Here is a 20,710-nt window from a genome sequence, read left to right as displayed (position 1 = left end):
GAGCAAATGCAAAGGCATGTTGCAGGTGTCTCCTTAGGTTTTCCACATATTGATGTGTATTGGCAGCGTTTATCAAATTTTGGTCTGATGTACGGTACAGCAGATGCTGAGGTAGAACCATTCTTCTACCAGTCATCAGTTCAAAAGGTGACATCTTGGTAGCACTACTTGGAGTTGCTCTTAATGCCATTAAGACTAGAGGTAGTTTTACATCCCAGTCTTTACCTGTCTCACTCACAAACTTTTTGAGGATTTTAACAATGGACTGGTTGTAACGCTCTACACCACCACTTGAGGCAGCTCTATAAGCAATATGGAGCTTTCTTTTAACCCCTAGTATTTTCCACATTTTTGTCATCACTTCGCTAGTGAAGTGGGTCCCCCGATCTGACTCGATTCTTTGGGGCAGACCAAATCTGGAAAATATATGGTTGATGAGCAATGCTGCACATGTTTCAGCACTATTGTTAGGTGCACTAATGCACTCTACCCATTTAGTGAACAGGCATGTCACTGTTAACATGTACTTGTTACCTCTTGATGACCTTGTTACCGGACCAATAAAATCAATTTGTATATCTGACCATGGCATTACCATCCCCCTTTTCTGCAATGGCGCTCTATGTGTTGGTGCAGTGGGTTGGAACTGTGGGCAGATTAAACACCCTTGACAGTAGGTTTGAACATCTTTCAACATGTGTGGCCAAAAAGCATAATCACGTAATATTTCATACGTGAGTTTGGCACCACGATGACCAGATGTGGGAGCATCATGGGCATGTTGAAGCATTAGACCTCTGAACTTGGTGGGTACTACCCACTGCTGGATGCCAGTTTTGGAGGTTCTAATTAACAAACCATCCTGTAATTTGAATTGTGATTTAGATTTTATTAAGATTCTCAGATCTTCTTTGCCAATACAATCATCTTTTGAGATGGGGTTGCTTTCAGGATCTTCTATGTGTTTATAGAAGATGCCTACAATGGGGTCTTCTTTTTGACTAGTGATCAGGTCCTCACTAGGAGAATCCTGACTCCATTGTACCAAGTTAGGCTCACTCTGTTGTTTTGCCTGGTTTCTGGTAATGGCTTCTACCTGAATTGCACCCATTAAGTGGTCAATATTAAGGAGTTCTCCAGTTATGGCTCCTTGTTTGGCTAATGAATCCGCAAGGTCATTGCCTTCCTTATCAGGACCTAGAACTCTGGAATGACCCTTGGTCTTTTTCCAGTGTATGGTTAAATCATTGGATACTACCAGATTATCAATCTCGCAGAACAACTTGCCATGCTTGACTGGTTTGTTATTGCTTTTCTGCATGCCATTTCTTTTCCAAGTTGGCAGGTATTCAACAAAACTGTCACGCACATAATTTGAGTCAGTTATGATCACAAATTCATGAATACCATGTTCAATAGCCATTTCAATGGTTTTGAAAACAGCAGTTAGTTCTGCAACTTGACTGGATCTTGGCCCAATGTTGAAACCTACAGATATATTTGAGACTCCATTTGTCCAAGTTATACCAATGCCAGCGACTAATCTGCGCTCACTATCAATAGTGGCGTGGTAAGAACAACCATCAACATACACCCAAGGTAATGTTTGACAATGGTCCTCATTGTATATTTTATATGGGGAAAGCAATTGTTCCTCCAGAAAATCATCTTCTGATAATTCTTCCCCAGGATCTCTAGCAGTACAGTCGTGGAGCTCAGCAAGCCCTTGTGCGACTGGATTCTTTTTATTCTGTTTGTAGCGAATTTCTAAGGGCCAGCCTTGTAAGGAAAGAGTCCACGCTGTTATGCGGCTATTAGACAGATTCCCATCTCTTATTCTCTCACTTTGCAAATATAGCAAAGGCTGGTGGGCCGTTTCTACAATAATTTTCTCGCCCTGTATATAGCTGCGGAAATTTTGTAGAGCCCATACAGTAGATAAGAGGGCTTTTTCGCAATCGTTAAACTTTATTTCTACTGGGGATAGATTTTTGCTCGCATAAGCAATGGCTTTGTTCAAATTATCCTGCTTTTGGTATAACACAGCACTCATGCTTACATCTGTGTACCCTGTTTCTAAGAAGAAAGGTTTACCACCTTCAGGGTACGCTAAGCAAGGTGCTTGAGTGAGTTTTCTCTTCAGCTCTCTGATGGCTGTCTCTTGAGACTCACTCCAGTGCCATTTCACATCTTTCTTTAGAAGAAGTAGTAGTGGTTTAGCTAATTCCGCATAATTATCAATGAATTTGCGAGAATAATTTGTCATACCCAGGAATGATCTCAATTCCTTTAAGTTAGTTGGGTTTTTAGAATTCACTATAGCTTCCACCTTTTTCTTTTGGGGATTTAATCCTTCAGAGGTAACTTCATGTCCCAAGAAGTTTACACGAGTGCGGCACCATTGAGCTTTTTGCAGGGATAATTTGACACCTGCCCTTTTAAGTTGGCTGAGGACGTGTTTAAGTTCTGTGATGTGTTTTTCAAAGTCTGTGCTTTTGATTAAAACATCATCAACATAAGATAAGGTCCCCCTTTCCAGTGCGTCAGGCATAGCCTTATGCATGAATACAGCAAATTCATGTCCAGAATTTATGTATCCAAATGGAAGTCTCTGGAATGCATATTGGACCTTTTGGAAAGAGAATGCCAGCTTATATTGGTCCTCTTCATGTACCTTTATGGTCCAATATCCCTGTGCACAATCAATGGCAGTGAATATTTTGGATCCCTGCATTTGTGCTAGGCACTGGTCAATGTATGGTACAGGCCAGCCAGACATGTATACTCGTTTGTTTAGCTGTCTTAAGTCAGCACACAAACGCCATTGTCCATTGGGCTTAAGGACACCTAGAATAGGATTATTATAAGAGCTGTGCACCTGTCTGATAATACCTCTTTCTTCCAAATTCCTTATGATCTCTGCAAGAGAATCATATGAGGCTAAGGGAAGTCTGTATTGTTTGACAAATACAGGTGGCGCATTAGGATCTGTTTGTATTCTTGCAATGTGCAAGTCTGTAGTACCACAGTCATAAGAATCCTTAGCGAAAATATCCTTGTATTCCATTAGGAGTTCTCGCAGCTGTTGGCGTTCGTCATCGCTGGAACAGCCATTAGCTAAGGATATTTGCTCTTCGACTATTTGCTGAAATCCTGGAAATATTTCAGGCTGTCCTATTTCATAGGCTTCTTCCAATCTAGAGGTGAGGTCCCCTTGATTATAATTTACATTGCTCCCATGATTCTGGGTATTGGGGTAATCTTGCTGTTTGATTGGCTGATCAAACACTAGAGAGGCTTCTTCAATTTTACAGATGCCTTCCTCTGAGCTGAAGGGATAAATAGATTGAACATTAAATAGACCCTCTGGCATGGATGCAAAGGATTGTTCTATTAATTGTTCTTCAGTTAGGTATCCTTCAGGTATTAGCCTAATTACATTATTCTGGAATCCAAAAGTGTAATAACTTGATTCCAGTGCATATCCTATGGTAGTTCCCTTGGATAAGGTTATATCCTGTGGGGTCATGTTATGTACAATAATATGTATTGGAACAGTTCCAATATTCACCATAGGAGTGTAAGTCACTGTGACACCCAGATTTTGTATTCTATGGGAGAGGCAAATCAGTGTTTCAGAAGTTTTTAATTTCTGACCTCTCTTTACCTGTAAGGGTAAAAGAAATTTATCAGCCCCAGCAGGAATTATAACATCGCTAGATACCTGCATATTCACAGCATATGGCAATTGCTGGTTTGATTTCAGGGCTGCATTTTCATCCTGAAATACTTCAGGGTCCCCCTTTAACCTGCTCCAGAGGCAAGAATTAATCAAATCTATTTGTATGGCATATCTATGTAAGATATCATTGCCAATGTATATTTGATTATTGGGAGTATTTAAAACTAAAAACAGGTGCTTCACTGACTTATTACCAATAGAGATAGATAATAAGCACTTAGCTGTGATGTTATAGCTTTCAGACCTGTCATCCAGGCCGTTGACGCAGTGGTCTTGGGGAGAAAGATATTTAATCACTTTAGGTTCAGCTATTTGCGTTAATAAACCTTCGCTTATATAGCTAGCTTCCTGTTTTAAGTTTATTTTAGCATACTCGGTTTTACCAAGGTCATGCACTTGTATAGGGATAAATAGATCCTCTTTAACTCTCTCAATCCCTGTGAGGTATTGAGTGTGGCCTCCCCCCTTAGGGATTTTATAATCCCCCTTGTGGAGTGATATGGTTAATACATCGCTATCTAGGGAAATATTCGCTATCTTTCCAGGCGATATTTTAAAAGTATTACCATCAGAGCCACTAAAAGGAGTCTGATCATCTATTTGCAGAATAGTGATTTCAGGTGTAGAGTTATTCCTGAAATGAATCTCCACAGCATCTGGTTTCTCTTCCACCACGTGACAGCTGTGTCGGGTGCGAGATATACCAGATTTTTCATAATTGATAGGCCGTTTAACTTGCGACCAAATTACATTATTTATGCAATCAATTATGGTGCTTAATCGTTTCAGGAGATCACTACCAATAATTAAACGATCAGTTGGCAGATCCACTATAATGACAGGGTGTCTTATGACCCTGTTCCCCAATTTAAATTTTAACCAGGCAGTACCGTAGACTTTTAGGGAGTCACCCCCAACACCTATTAGAGAACCGTCAAATTCTCTTATTTTGGGTTTGTGGGGTGTTAGCTCATTTAGCTGTGTGTAGTACCTGTGGGATAAGATAGTTGCCTGTGACCCAGTGTCAATTAATCCCCTGATAGGGTTGGAGACTGAATCTTGCAGCTCAACTAGTACATAATATCTTCCTGTAGTTTCTATCATTTCACACATAAAATTTGCATTCTTGTACATCTGTGGGCTTCGCCACGTTTTACCTGGATCCGCTGTGTCATTCGATGCAGAGGAAATTTCATACCTACCTGTTTCCCCTATGACAAGGTCAGCTGGGTTCTTGTGTACTGCATCTGTGGAAATAATGTTAAGAGAACACTGCAGAGGAAAAGTTTGGTTAATTTTTCCCGGCTGATGTCGCTCATTGTCACAGCTAATTTGTCCGTTTCCGGTCTGTGGGGAGATAACATGATTAGTATCATTGATATTTATTACTACATTTTGTATATCTCTCCCCTCCCCTTCAGGTGATACTGCAGTATTTATGACTGTGCCTGTGGTCCACTGCTGACCACTGGCTGTACCCCTAAAAAAGTATTGTTCGGTTGCTGAGCCGTAGATTTTTGACTCATATTAGCGATTTGTTCGCTCAACCGATTTAATTGGGTAAACAGCATATCTACCTGATTGTACAAGTTACCTCTACCCCTGGGCCTATCTCTTGGTGCCCCATTGTACTGATTCCTGGACCATTGGGTTCCCTCAGAATCAGGGCCACTATTTCTATTCTGGCGTGGTTGCCCCTGGGGTTCAGCTTGTTCAGCATTAGTACTTTGGGGAGCATTATATACCTGGGGTGTCTGGTTACCCTGAGAATATCTTCGCCGTCTATTGTATCTACCCTTGCGCGAATACCAATTATTCGGTGAGTATTCTCTTTGTGAGTAATTATTCACCTGATTATGTCCCCCACTTTGGTTATAGTCTCCCTGCGCCTCAACCTGTGTAGGGGGAGGGGCAGAATTAAACCTCTGTGGAGATGGCCTGTTTTGACTGGCCACCTCTGCATAAGTCCTCTTGTTGGACTCCAAATTGAGGGGGCTAGGTGACACCCTAGTTTCTGCCACAATTTTGGGTTTTGACTCCTTTTTAACCCCCTGCTCACTGGACTGCTGAATAGAGTATAACTTCGTACTCTCTTTGATCAGCCATTCCAATGAGCAGTCCTCATCAAAATCTCTAGCTAAGTTGATTTTGATGGGTGTAGGCAATGCTTCAAAAAATAAATTTACAAATTCTGAGCCATCAAATCTGGGATTATCTTCAGCCATACTGTACGCATTTTTCAATACAGAAAGGAATTCGACTGGACTCTGATTCGCACGACACTTTAAACCATATACCGCTATTTTTGCGGCAGTTTTAGTGCGATATTGCCCGAATTCTTTTCTGCATTGTTGTTTTACCCCATTCCAGGAATGAATATTCATATCCTTTAGTGAAGCAAAGAATTTGTGATGCTTACTGTCAAATACCCAAGGCAGAAATTCAATTTTCAATTTCTCACTTGTAACATTCATTATAGCTAACGCATTTTCAAAAGCCTGTAAATGATCAATTACAGATGTTGTTCCCTTATTGGAGAATATAGGTACTGCGCGTTGTACAAAGGTGATTATTTTATGTGAATCATAGACTTTATCAGACTTATTTTGGGATTCTCTGTTAGAGTTTCCCTCCCCTGCATCAGCTGCGCTACAGCTGTCCTCTGGATTTACATCCTGAGGGGATTGCCTATTTGGGAAATCTATTTCTGACCCGTTAGGGGTCATTTGTCTATGTTGTTCTATATATTTTCGTACCTCGTCCCTGACGCGTTCGCTAAAGGAGTTAGCATTATCTGTATTATTCTCATTGCTAATATAGGGGTTTTCATTATGGCGATATGACCTTTTTAAATCGCTTAATTCTCTCTGGCTTTGCGCAAGCTGTTTATTTAAATCTTGTATCTGCGCGATTAAGTCCATATTGTGCTTATCTAAGGTGGCTAGGTTTTGGGCAAATTCATCCATTTTATTTTTGGCTATTTTTAAACCCTCTTCGCGTCTGCGCGAGGAACGAATACTATTTTCTAGCTCCTGTATTCGCAATCGTTTGTCTGTGACACAAAACGACATTTCGTCAATTATGCATATTAAAAGGAGCCAGGATTTTAGTATTAGTTCTTCTCGCTTTTTGGGATCTTTGCATTGATTAATCATTAATAATTCCTGGAAGAATTCATTCTCTTCATTCCACATATTATTATTAACGGTAATATTTTTAGCCCTAGTTTCAAGCATATCCATAAAATCATTTAATTCACCCGCAATATTAAACTTCCCTTTAAGGTAACTTAAGATATCTTTCTTAAGGACCTGACCTTTAGTAATAGGTATGGTTATGGGACCAATTTCATTGCTATGTATAGAATTAAATGAGTCACTTCTGGCTACAGACATTATTGTATTGGTTTAGTATTTATTTAACTAAAATGCTAATACAATTTTTGCCAATAAAAAGAGAGAAAAATGTTATATTTCAAAAAAAAAATTATTAATTTTGAAATATGAAAAATTAATATTCCGAAATATGAAAAATTAATATTTTTGATTAATTTTGAAATATGAAAAATTAATATTTTTATTAATTTTTCAAAATTAATCTTTAATAATATTTCAAGATATTAATGTCAATCTCGAAATATGAAAATTAATATTTCAACTTTTCACAAAAAAAAAATTATATCTTCAAAATATTAATATCGAAATATGAATTTTTTTTTTTTTTTTTTCTCTTTTATAATAATTTCTATTTACTTACAAATATATTATATCAAATATGATGGAATATTAATAAATCTCAGAACAGTGCCTCCAATTATTATGTCAGTATATTTATGAAAATCTTAGTAGTGCTATCCAAATAATATATATAAGTTTATGGCAGGGTTATAAACACAATACAAAGAAATAGAAACCCTTATCAACCATGCACCTACTAGACCATACAATTAATATAAATATCTGAATTCTTTTATTTAGTTAATATCCATAAACATATTGAACTATATTTGCAGTAAAAGGAAACTAAATAAAAGTTTATATGCGTTAAAACCAACTCTTAAGATATGCTATCCTTCTTACAAAACCCAGAAAAATATACCTTCACAATTCAGCCTTTTATTTATTTAACACAATGGGACTAAAAACCTTTAACATCCAAGCAATACAATTCTAAACAGTGTTTATAAAACAATAGGATAATATATATATTCTGCTATTTAACTGCAATTTATCCTAATACAAAATTAACTGACAATATCAGAAACTTGCATAGATGAGTTACTTGGTCAATCAGACGCAGATTTAAACAATATATATATAGGCTGTGAAATGCTAACTAAAACACACTGTTTCTTTAAATCTATTAAATACAAATTGACTATGCATATAACTTATCTTACAAAACCTTGAATACGTTACCAAAGTAAAAAGCAGTCGATATCCAATATTTCTTGGTAGGAATTATTTTACCTCAGATCACCAATAAGTGTATATCGCAATCAATGAGAAGGGTAGATTAGCTTTGCTCAAGTAAAGTGGTATCTCACACCATGCGGGAACCAGTTACAAGTTTTAGCTTCAGCAGAAAATCTGTCCCTTTCTCTCCATTGCATTCACTTTTTATTTGGTTTTCCCATCACTGGTAAATTGTGGGTGGCCCTGCGGGAGCTGACCTTCCCATTGGTTATCTGGGAAGTCTAAATCGGATTGGCCCTTGGAAATTTCATTTTTAACAACCAGAGAGAACCTTCTGGCTGTAGTTCTCGCAACATAACACCAGGTGGCAGCAGACGTACAAACAAACAAATACAACAAGACCATCTCTAACATTTTTAAGCAAGTTAAAAAAAAAATTTCTTTCATAAAATGGTTATTTAATCAGATCACACTCTCTGCATTAATCATATATAACCCCAATTACAGATGGTTAATATTAGGTTATTTTTTCTGATTATTCTGATACCAAATATGTTATATTATTAATATTTTATTTTATTTAGGTAATTTAATACTGCTAATTATTAGTTTAAAATGCATTACAATGTTATCGGTATCCTGGCATTTATATGTGAATAATAGCTTATTTTTAATTCAGTATTGTACTGTATTCCAAGTGAATCCTGTCTATGTAGATCTGAAATAAAAATAAATGTTAATAATCACTTCTCTTCAGGTCCATAAACATCTATTCATGTTCTTAAACACACAGAGGCTAAGATATTCATGCTTTCAAAACATACACATACATATACACACATATATACATATATATATATATATATATATATATATATACATCTCATATCCATTAAAATATATACAGTTGTTTTGAAATCATAATGTAAGTCATGGGCCTTCACTGTATTATCCTAACATTCTAACTTTTCAGTAACTTCAGTTGCCAGACTTTTTGTCTCATACTCACCACATGGGGTCAATCCACGAGTAGTTGTAAAAGTCTTAATGCAGCATATTTCCTGTTTAGCTAGTAGTGCAGATGTGTATTTGATGTTTAAGGATGATTAACACCTATGTGTATAAAAGCGGTTTCTCTATGATTTTGATCAGTTCCAAGATGGGTATTTCAGACATTTCGTCTCCATATATTTTGTGTGGTGTTACCTATCTGACAATCTATCCTCTTAATTTGCCTTTTATGACTCATCCTGTTCTCTTTCAAAATTACTTCCCCCAACATTCCTCTAAGTGACTGTTCTGAAATTTGGCAGGCCAAATGTTCCATTGTCTCCCCCTGTGTGTTCAGCATAATTTTACATAATGAATGTGGGAGATCTCTTAGGAACAAACCTTTGTCTACAGACCATGTTCATATCCACAGATCTATTAAATAAAGACAAATATACCTCTATATATTATTTAATAATATTTCAAATACCTTGACATACATATATATTTATGTGTTTATATGTGTATATACATATATATTTATGTGTTTATATGTGTATATACATATATATTTATGTGTTACTATGTGTATATACATATATATTTATGTGTTACTATGTGTATATACATATATATTTATGTGTTACTATGTGTATATACATATATATTTATGTGTTACTATGTGTATATACATTTATATTTATGTGTTACTATGTGTATATACATATATACAGGGAGTGCAGAATTATTAGGCAAGTTGTATTTTTGAGGATTAATTTTATTATTGAACAACAACCATGTTCTCAATGAACCCAAAAAACTCATTAATATCAAAGCTGAATAGTTTTGGAAGTAGTTTTTAGTTTGTTTTTAGTTATAGCTATTTTAGGGGGATATCTGTGTGTGCAGGTGACTATTACTGTGCATAATTATTAGGCAACTTAACAAAAAACAAATATATACCCATTTCAATTATTTATTTTTACCAGTGAAACCAATATAACATCTCAACATTCACAAATATACATTTCTGACATTCAAAAACAAAACAAAAACAAATCAGTGACCAATATAGCCACCTTTCTTTGCAAGGACACTCAAAAGCCTGCCATCCATGGATTCTGTCAGTGTTTTGATCTGTTCACCATCAACATTGCGTGCAGCAGCAACGACAGCCTCCCAGACACTGTTCAGAGAGGTGTACTGTTTTCCCTCCTTGTAAATAACACATTTGATGATGGACCACAGGTTCTCAATGGGGTTCAGATCAGGTGAACAAGGAGGCCATGTCATTAGATTTTCTTCTTTTATACCCTTTCTTGCCAGCCACGCTGTGGAGTACTTGGACGCGTGTGATGGAGCATTGTCCTTTATGAAAATCATGTTTTTCTTGAAGGATGCAGACTTCTTCCTGTACCACTGCTTGAAGAATTTGTCTTCCAGAAACTGGCAGTAGGACTGGGAGTTGAGCTTGACTCCATCCTCAACCCGAAAAGGCCCCACAAGCTCATCTTTGATGATACCAGCCCAAACCAGTACTCCACCTCCACCTTGCTGGCGTCTGAGTCGGACTGGAGCTCTCTGCCCTTTACCAATCCAGCCACGGGCCCATCCATCGGGCCCATCAAGACTCACTCTCATTTCATCAGTCCATAAAACCTTAGAAAAATCAGTCTTGAGATATTTCTTGGCCCAGTCTTGCCGTTTCAGCTTGTGTGTCTTGTTCAGTGGTGGTCGTCTTTCAGCCTTTCTTACCTTGGCCATGTCTCTGAGTATTGCACACCTTGTGCTTTTGGGCACTCCAGTGATGTTGCAGCTCTGAAATATGGCCAAACTGGTGGCAAGTGGCATCTTGGCAGCTGCACGCTTGACTTTTCTCAGTTCATGGGCAGTTATTTTGCGCCTTGGTTTTCCACATGCTTCTTGCGACCCTGTTGACTATTTTGAATGAAATGCTTGATTGTTCGATGATCACGCTTCAGAAGCTTTGCAATTTTAAGAGTGCTGCATCCCTCTGCAAGATATCTCACTATTTTTGACTTTTCTGAGCCTGTCAAGTCCTTCTTTTGACTCATTTTGCCAAAGGAAAGGAAGTTGCCTAATAATTATGCACACCTGATATAGGGTGTTGATGTCATTAGACCACACCCCTTCTCATTACAGAGATGCACATCACCTAATATGCTTAATTGGTAGTAGGCTTTCGAGCCTATACAGCTTGGAGTAAGACAACATGCATAAAGAGGATGATGTGGTCAAAATACTCATTTGCCTAATAATTCTGCACTCCCTGTATTTATGTGTTAATATGTGTATATACATATATATTTATGTGTTACTATGTGTATATACATATATATTTATGTGTTACTATGTGTATATACATATATATGTATGTGTTACTATGTGTATATACATATATATTTATGTGTTTATATGTGTATATACATATATATTTATGTGTTACTATGTGTATATACATATATATTTATGTGTTACTATGTGTATATACATATATATTTATGTGTTACTATGTGTATATACATTTATATTTATGTATTAGTATGTGTATATACATATATATTTATGTGTTACTATGTGTATATACATTTATATTTATGTATTAGTATGTGTATATACATATATATTTATGTGTTAATATGTGTATATACATATATATTTATGTGTTTATATGTGTATATACATATATATTTATGTGTTACTATGTGTATATACATATATATTTATGTGTTACTATGTGTATATACATATATATTTATGTGTTACTATGTGTATATACATATATATTTATGTGTTACTATGTGTATATACATTTATATTTATGTATTAGTATGTGTATATACATATATATTTATGTGTTACTATGTGTATATACATATATATTTATGTGTTACTATGTGTATATACATATATATTTATGTGTTACTATGTGTATATACATATATATTTATGTGTTACTATGTGTATATACATATATATTTATGTATTAGTATGTGTATATACATATATATTTATGTGTTACTATGTGTATATACATATATATTTATGTTACTATGTGTATAAACATATATATTTATGTGTTAGTATGTGTATATACATATATATTTATGTGTTATTATGTATATATACATATATATTTATGTGTTACTATGTGTATATACATATATATTTATGTGTTACTATGTATATATACATATATATTTATGTGTTACTACGTGTATATACATATATATTTATGTGTTACTATGTGTATATACATTTATATTTATGTGTTACTATGTGTATATACATATATACAGGGAGTGCAGAATTATTAGGCAAGTTGTATTTTTGAGGATTAATTTTATTATTGAACAACAACCATGTTCTCAATGAACCCAAAAAACTCATTAATATCAAAGCTGAATAGTTTTGGAAGTAGTTTTTAGTTTGTTTTTAGTTATAGCTATTTTAGGGGGATATCTGTGTGTGCAGGTGACTATTACTGTGCATAATTATTAGGCAACTTAACAAAAAACAAATATATACCCATTTCAATTATTTATTTTTACCAGTGAAACCAATATAACATCTCAACATTCACAAATATACATTTCTGACATTCAAAAACAAAACAAAAACAAATCAGTGACCAATATAGCCACCTTTCTTTGCAAGGACACTCAAAAGCCTGCCATCCATGGATTCTGTCAGTGTTTTGATCTGTTCACCATCAACATTGCGTGCAGCAGCAACGACAGCCTCCCAGACACTGTTCAGAGAGGTGTACTGTTTTCCCTCCTTGTAAATCACACATTTGATGATGGACCACAGGTTCTCAATGGGGTTCAGATCAGGTGAACAAGGAGGCCATGTCATTAGATTTTCTTCTTTTATACCCTTTCTTGCCAGCCACGCTGTGGAGTACTTGGACGCGTGTGATGGAGCATTGTCCTTTATGAAAATCATGTTTTTCTTGAAGGATGCAAACTTCTTCCTGTACCACTGCTTGAAGAAGGTGTCTTCCAGAAACTGGCAGTAGGACTGGGAGTTGAGCTTGACTCCATCCTCAACCCGAAAAGGCCCCACAAGCTCATCTTTGATGATACCAGCCCAAACCAGTACTCCACCTCCACCTTGCTGGCGTCTGAGTCGGACTGGAGCTCTCTGCCCTTTACCAATCCAGCCACGGGCCCATCCATCGGGCCCATCAAGACTCACTCTCATTTCATCAGTCCATAAAACCTTAGAAAAATCAGTCTTGAGATATTTCTTGGCCCAGTCTTGCCGTTTCAGCTTGTGTGTCTTGTTCAGTGGTGGTCGTCTTTCAGCCTTTCTTACCTTGGCCATGTCTCTGAGTATTGCACACCTTGTGCTTTTGGGCACTCCAGTGATGTTGCAGCTCTGAAATATGGCCAAACTGGTGGCAAGTGGCATCTTGGCAGCTGCACGCTTGACTTTTCTCAGTTCATGGGCAGTTATTTTGCGCCTTGGTTTTTCCACACGCTTCTTGCGACCCTGTTGACTATTTTGAATGAAATGCTTGATTGTTCGATGATCACGCTTCAGAAGCTTTGCAATTTTAAGTGCTGCATCCCTCTGCAAGATATCTCACTATTTTTGACTTTTCTGAGCCTGTCAAGTCCTTCTTTTGACTCATTTTGCCAAAGGAAAGGAAGTTGCCTAATAATTATGCACACCTGATATAGGGTGTTGATGTCATTAGACCACACCCCTTCTCATTACAGAGATGCACATCACCTAATATGCTTAATTGGTAGTAGGCTTTCGAGCCTATACAGCTTGGAGTAAGACAACATGCATAAAGAGGATGATGTGGTCAAAATACTCATTTGCCTAATAATTCTGCACTCCCTGTATTTATGTGTTAGTATGTGTATATACATATATATTTATGTGTTTATATGTGTATATACATATATATTTATGTGTTATTATGTGTATATACATATATATCTATGTGTTAATATGTGTATATACATATATATTTATGTGTTACTATGTGTATATACATATATATTTATGTGTTACTATGTGTATATACATATATATTTATGTGTTACTATGTGTATATACATATATATTTATGTGTTACTATGTGTATATACATATATATTTATGTGTTACTATGTGTATATACATATATATTTATGTGTTACTATGTGTATAAATATTCAAAGAAAACAATCCCAGCTGCATTAAAACGTTCCTTTAATGATTCTTGGTAAAAAATGGTGATACACAGCAAAACAGTGTGGAAGGTGCTGAGGGCGCAGCACTGTACGGCTTACATGTTTCGGAAATGATCCGTAGTCATAGCCTACAGTGCTGTGCCCCACACCTGTTTAAAACAGATTCAAACAAATGTGATTCGCTAAAAATAAAACACGCCCTCAGACTAAACCTTAACACACCTGTTGATTACATTGTATGTCTCTACGTGACGTATCCGGAAAAAAAAATTAGAACCGAATAGAAGATGCAATGTGTATAATTTTCAAACACTATATGAAAGATTACCAAACAAGCAAAAACATTAGATTGCAACATGAATGTATATTGACCCACTCTTGGTCCGCTTACAGGATGGGGGGCAATTATCAAACACCTGTGTATATAATATTAAGAGTAGCACCATACTGCGCTCATCTAATTAAAGGGACAGTATCCTAAGTGGTGATACACATAAATGAATGAACCTCTGTAAACTAAAAAATAGAGCACAATTTGAAGAACACCTATGTTGTGATGTGAAGAAGGCAAATTCCTGCACTATTCAATTAAAGGGGCAGTATCCTCGAATGTTTGTACACAGATATAGATAAGTACCTGTAAACTAAATGCCGAAGCATTAATATACACACTGTAAATGATGTAAACAATTAATAATAAATAAAATAATAATAATAAAAGGGGGGAGTAAACTTAGCATGTGATTTCAACATACATCCCAAATTGGGATTACATAGCCTTGTGTTGTAACTATAAACTATAGTTCCTAATTGACATGATGTAAGACCTGGGCTCAATTAGTTATTAAACTGCCATTGCTAGGTATAACTTACTTATATTATAGGGGTAAGGAACTTAGTAAAAAAAACCCTTTGATCTAGTTAAGCCTAGTATTTGGTGTATTGTCCCAAGGTAAGTAATATGTGTACCATAAAAAAACCTAATCGTTGTAAAATTTATACCAAGGAAAAAAGCAAAATCCTGACTGAAAACCAAATAGAGCTTAAAATAAATGCATAAATAACAAAATAGGATTGGAACCCAATATTATTAAATAAGTATGAAAAAATGATTAATTGATAATTAAGTGAACGATTGTTAGGTGTAACAAATCGTATGTTGTTCTGCCTATGGGTAACAGTGAATGAATGTTTACTAATCAGTGTACAAGAGTCTATTAATTAGTGCCTTTATTCTCACAAGAGTATATAAATGTGTGTCCTAGACTATGTATAAGTGGAATTGTATCTGGAGGAATAAGTTGAAAAAGATTATAATGATGGCAATAATGAAACTACATGGGAGTATCTGGGAGGTGGAAGGCTAAAACCTTGTTAGGATCATTGGAGGAGAAATGTTACTATATAAAATATATATAGTATAGTGTACTTTGCAATTATCTCTCCGAAAGTGGTAATCACTCCCAGAGATTTAAGACATCATATCTGGAGTTTAATCCATATGGCACCCTGGTGCCCATTGTAAAAATCCAGAAAGCTTCGCGTCTGGCGAGAAGTGTATCAACATCTCCACCTCTAGGAGGTCTATTCACCTTTTCAATCGCACACCAGGTAAAACCTTGAAGATTGTTGTCATGAAAGACCCCAAAGTGTTGAACTATAGGAGTTGATGCTCTCTTCGTATTGAATGAAGACAAATGTTCTCTTATCCTAGTATTCAGGTCACGAGAGGTGAGTCCTATATACTGGATTCTGCACAAAGTGCACTCTATCAAACAGACCACTGACTCCGTCTTGCAATTCATACAAGATCTGATCAGATATTGTTTTTTTGTCTTCTCACTCGTAAACTCCCTTGTGATGTTCACAAACTCACAGGGTTTGCACTTCCGATGCCCACACTTGTACATGCCAGTATGTTGCAACCATGAACTTTGTTTGGGTTTATCAGACTTAAGTAGTGTAGGTGAAAGGATCGAGCCTAACGTAGGGCTCTTTCTATAAGCACATCTCAATCCAGTTTTCACAGTTTCCACCAATTTGTCCTCTGCCAACAGCAATGGAAAATGTTTGCGAACAATATCACATACCTGGGGATATTGGACACTGTGTGTGGTTACAAATGTTACTCCCTGTCTGGCTTGTCTTGTGCGCTGTTTGGTTCCCAAAAGTTTCTCCCTGGGAATGGTTAGAACCTGTTCCCTAGCTTTTTTAATGGCCTTAAGGGGATAGTTTCTATCCCTTAGTCTCCTTTCCAGGGCCTTAGATTCATTAAGAAAATCAGTCTGCAGGGTACAATTTCTCTTAAGCCTGGTATATTCACCTTTTGCTATGGCAAAGGGAACATGTTTCGGATGGCAGCTGGTGCCCAAAAGTAGGGAGTTGCCCGAAATGGGCTTCCTGTAAATCGTAGATTTAACTGTGCCCATAGAGGTGGCCTCCAATGTAAGGTCTAGATAGTTGATAGACCTGTCACTAAGTTCAAAAGTGAACTTAAGGCCAATCTCATTAGCGTTAAGATAATCCATGAACTTTGGAATGCTAGTTTGGTCACCAGTCCACACAATTAGGAGGTCATCAATGTACCTCCTATAAAAAGAGATACAATCTTTATAGGGATTACTATCCCCAAAGATGTGGAAAAATTCCCACCACCCAAGAAATAAATTGGCAAATGACGGAGCAAATTTTGCTCCCATGGCGGTCCCACATCTTTGGAGATAGTAGACCTCCTCAAACTTAAAAAAATTGTGTGTAAGTAAAAAAGTGGTGACTCTTAAGATGTACTCAGTGAAAATATCACCGTACTTAAACTCCTGTTCAAGGAAAAACGCTATGGCTTGTATTCCTACTTGATGCGGGATGCTGGAGTATAGTGAAACAGCATCGACAGTAAGCCATTTGGACCCTTCAGTCCATTCAATCCTCTCAATCAAATTCAGAATGTGTTTTGTGTCTTTCACATATGAATGGAGAGACATTACAATTGGTTGAAGAATGGAGTCTAACCATTCTGAGAGATTGCCTAAGAGGGAATCAATCCCACTCACGATAGGTCGCCCCTGAACGTTAATTAGGGTTTTGTGGGTCTTAGGTAGGTGGTGGAAATATGGGGTCTTAGGGAAGTCCACTGACAAAAATTCTGAAGTGGTCCTATCCAGAATACCCAGTTCAACACCATCATCAAGAAGCTGTTTGAGTTCCTTTTGGAACTCAAAGGTAGGATCCTTACTTAAGACAAAGTAATCCGTCTCTTTTTGTAATTGTCTCAGACCCTCCTGGATATAGTGTTCCCTATCCATCACCACTACCATGCCACCTTTGTCAGAGTTTTTAATGACAAGGGAGCTATTGTCTCTCAATGTCACCATCGCTTCTTTTTCAGAGAGAGATAGATTAAATGAGTGTTTGGGTTGATTATTTTTCAGAGTCAAGAGATCTCTCTCTACTCTATTATAGAAAGTTTCTATAACACTGCCTCTGTTATGGATTGGATAGAATTTGGATCTCTTTCTGAAACTAGGACCCCTGTTAGCTCCCTCAGTTGCTCCAGGTGTGTCAAACTGGAGCTGTTGAAGCGAGACCACATCACATATGTGTTTAAAGTCATGGTTCTCCAGACTAGTATCGCCAACCTGGGTCAAAGTTTGAGTCTGAGTCAATGATACTTCATTATTACCATCATTAGAAAAATGTTTTTTCAATGTTAAATTCCGTACAAGTTTATTGACATCAAGAATTGTTTTAAAAAGGTCAAAGTCATTAGATGGTGCAAAGTTTAGACCTCTGTTCAGTACTTTGTATTGTGCTTCATTAAGAATTTGTGTAGACAAATTCACAACATTCCCTACTATCCTTATGTCATCTATTTGTAGCGAGTTTGTGGCCTGGGCTCCCTGAGTTGGTACCTGTCCTGTCCCTGATTGTAATGTGTGCCAGGTTGAGTGGTCCGTCTCCCTCCCCCCTTGGGTGCATCCCGTTCCTGGGGAAAAACCTGGCTAGCGGCTAGCAGATGCACCCCCAAGTCTCACAGTGTTACTGAGCGGAGCAGAGGGGAGGAGTAACTTCAAGACGAAGGAGGACATTGGCTGGGATAAGTTGAGGCGGGTGAGAAGTTCACCGCTTCGTCCTGGCGTTTCTTTCCTTCTTTCCACAGAGTGAGATTTTTCGTTTATGGAGCCCCTTCAGAGGTATAGGCATTGAGACTGCCGGAAGAACCCCCACTCCATGGTACACTGGTGAGTGAAGTATATCGATGGTTCTAGTGTGCACGAATAGCTGTTAGCATATTGACTTTCTTACAGTTGCCTGCTGTGCGCAGCTACGTGTGACTGTTTTCTGGAATACTAATTACACATAATTCTTTAGCATTGCTTATACACACTAACGGTCTCACACATACTGGACTTTACCTTACTTTAATTTGCTTACAGGATTGCTGTTACAGTATTAAGGGTTCCTCTTTGACTTTTTGTTTACTATGTGTATATACATATATATTTATGTGTTACTATGTGTATATACATTTATATTTATGTATTAGTATGTGTATATACATATATATTTATGTGTTAATATGTGTATATACATATATATTTATGTGTTTATATGTGTATATACATATATATTTATGTGTTACTATGTGTATATACATATATATTTATGTGTTACTATGTGTATATACATATATATTTATGTGTTACTATGTGTATATACATTTATATTTATGTATTAGTATGTGTATATACATATATATTTATGTGTTACTATGTGTATATACATATATATTTATGTGTTACTATGTGTATATACATATATATTTATGTGTTACTATGTGTATATACATATATATTTATGTGTTACTATGTGTATATACATATATATTTATGTATTAGTATGTGTATATACATATATATTTATGTGTTACTATGTGTATATACATATATATTTATGTTACTATGTGTATATACATATATATTTATGTGTTAGTATGTGTATATACATATATATTTATGTGTTATTATGTATATATACATATATATTTATGTGTTACTATGTGTATATACATATATATTTATGTGTTTATATGTGTATATACATATATATTTATGTGTTACTATGTGTATATACATATATATTTATGTGTTACTATGTGTATATACATATATTTATGTGTTACTATGTGTATATACATATATAGTTATGTGTTACTATGTGTATATACATATATATTTACGTGTTATTATGTGTATATACATATATATTTATGTGTTATTATGTGTATATACATATATATTTATGTGTTATTATGTGTATATACATATATATTTATGTGCTATTATGTGTATATACAGATATATTGATGTGTTAGTATGTGTATATACATATATATTTATGTGTTACTATGTGTATATACATATATATTTATGTGTTACTATGTGTATATACATATATATTTATGTGTTTATATGTGTATATACATATATATTTATGTGTTTATATGTGTATATACATATATATTTATGTGTTATTATGTGTATATACATATATATCTATGTGTTAATATGTGTATATACATATATATTTATGTGTTACTATGTGTATATACATATATATTTATGTGTTACTATGTGTATATACATATATATTTATGTGTTACTATGTGTATATACATATATATTTATGTGTTACTATGTGTATATACATATATATTTATGTGTTACTATGTGTATATACATATATATTTATGTGTTACTATGTGTATATACATATATATTTATGTGTTACTATGTGTATATACATTTATATTTATGTATTAGTATGTGTATATACATATATATTTATGTGTTACTATGTGTATATACATATATATTTATGTGTTACTATGTGTATATACATATATATTTATGTGTTACTATGTGTATATACATATATATTTATGTGTTACTATGTGTATATACATATATATTTATGTATTAGTATGTGTATATACATATATATTTATGTGTTACTATGTGTATATACATATATATTTATGTTACTATGTGTATATACATATATATTTATGTGTTAGTATGTGTATATACATATATATTTATGTGTTATTATGTATATATACATATATATTTATGTGTTACTATGTGTATATACATATATATTTATGTGTTACTATGTATATATACATATATATTTATGTGTTACTACGTGTATGTATATACATATATATTTATGTGTTACTATGTGTATATACATATATATTTATGTGTTTATATGTGTATATACATATATATTTATGTGTTACTATGTGTATATACATATATATTTATGTGTTACTATGTGTATATACATAT

The sequence above is a fragment of the Bombina bombina genome, chromosome 4 (assembly GCF_027579735.1).
Source record: "Bombina bombina isolate aBomBom1 chromosome 4, aBomBom1.pri, whole genome shotgun sequence".
Classification (NCBI taxonomy): domain Eukaryota; kingdom Metazoa; phylum Chordata; class Amphibia; order Anura; family Bombinatoridae; genus Bombina; species Bombina bombina.
The sequence above is the reverse complement of the archived record's forward strand: the minus strand, read 5'-3'. Positions refer to the sequence as shown.